Below are 1,379 nucleotides of genomic sequence, written 5' to 3'. Positions count from 1 at the left end.
TCTTATATTCTTATTATTCTAAATTTTCTTTTCGTTTCAACTTGAGTGATCTCAGACTACTTAAGACACTTCTATTGTTGGTATTGTGTTTGCTTTTATCCGCTTCATTACTCATTAGCTTTGATATAGACGGTGTCCTTAGGACGCATGGAGGAGACAGGTTAGTAAAGCCGTTCAATGGATTAATCGTTAGAGAAAGTGAGAATGAAGAGATCTTTGTCTTAAGTTATTCCAAAATAATTTTGGGTTGGAATAATCATTGTTCTTTCAATAGAGGAAAATAAATCAAAAAGTTGTATTATTTTCTGAATAATAATAATAATAAAATAAAATTACTTCAAAATATCTTGGCAACAATTATCTTTTTTTTTTTTTTGGCAAACTGGCAACAATTATCTTAGCCAAATAAGTATATAAGATAACAACAAATTTTAAATGACAATGCATTGCAAAACAAAGTTGATAGAAAAAAATATAATAATAATAATTAGGTTTTAACTTCTTTTTTTCTCAACTCTAAAGTATTAAGATATTTTCTTTTGCTTCTCTCTAATTTTTTTGTTTTGTTTGAGTTTGTGTGATATTTAGATACCTTTTTGTAATATTTATTGAATTGTTAATTTTTAAATTAAGTATGATGTGGCATAACTACATTGTTTAACTTGTTCTTTTTTGAAAGCAACTTTGTTGAACTTAAATCTATTATTTAAGTTTTTATGTTTCCAATATAAAGATATGTGAAAATTTAATGTTTTTTCTAATTCTGTTTGAATAATTTTGATAATTAGTAACAATGTGTAGAGAATTGATTGAATTCCTTAATATTATGTTGCATAGCTGTATAAGTTAAATTAATTAAAATATTTATATTTCAGAGAAATTATAGTGTTGGCCAACATTGGGTAATAATATTGTCAAGAGAAGACATTTCAAATGGCCAAATGCAAATGATATTTTTTCTTTTTTAGTATTTCAAAAAAAATAAAAAACATTTATTATTGGGATATCCTTTGGGATGGAAGAGACTTTAATAGTAGTTTCACCGACTCTCTTGCCTGGCTATAACCCCCTCCCCATCACAAAACTTTTGTAGAACCTTAAAAAGAAAAAAACCTAAAATCCGCCATTTCTGTATAATCTTACGCCGGAGAAGAAGAAGAATTGAGAGGAGAATCAAACTATTAATCCGCCATATCTGTATAAACTCGTATCGTTTGCTCTTTTGTGTATTCCATTTCAATCTTCCAGATCCGTGTTTCTCTCCCCCCTGAATCAGGTATTATTTTTGGTTTCCGATTCTGCTTTTGGTCCTTCTCGAAATGTTTATATATATATATATATATATATATATATATATATATATATATATATATATATAT

General features: G+C 26.8%; 1 protein-coding gene across 1 annotated transcript in view; it reads left to right on the top strand.

The window, feature by feature from the left end:
- LOC104747373 overlaps positions 1,025–1,379 on the top strand; it is a 2,953-nt gene continuing 2,598 nt past the window's right edge. Inside the window, exon 1 of the mRNA XM_010469001.2 lies at positions 1,025–1,276. The gene's annotated coding sequence lies outside the window, so the exon portion shown is untranslated. The remainder of the gene's footprint in view (positions 1,277–1,379) is intronic.

This window comes from Camelina sativa, chromosome 15 (genome assembly GCF_000633955.1).
Source record: "Camelina sativa cultivar DH55 chromosome 15, Cs, whole genome shotgun sequence".
In the NCBI taxonomy this organism is placed as follows: Eukaryota; Viridiplantae; Streptophyta; class Magnoliopsida; order Brassicales; family Brassicaceae; genus Camelina; species Camelina sativa.
This window is presented reverse-complemented; position numbering and strand designations above follow the sequence as displayed.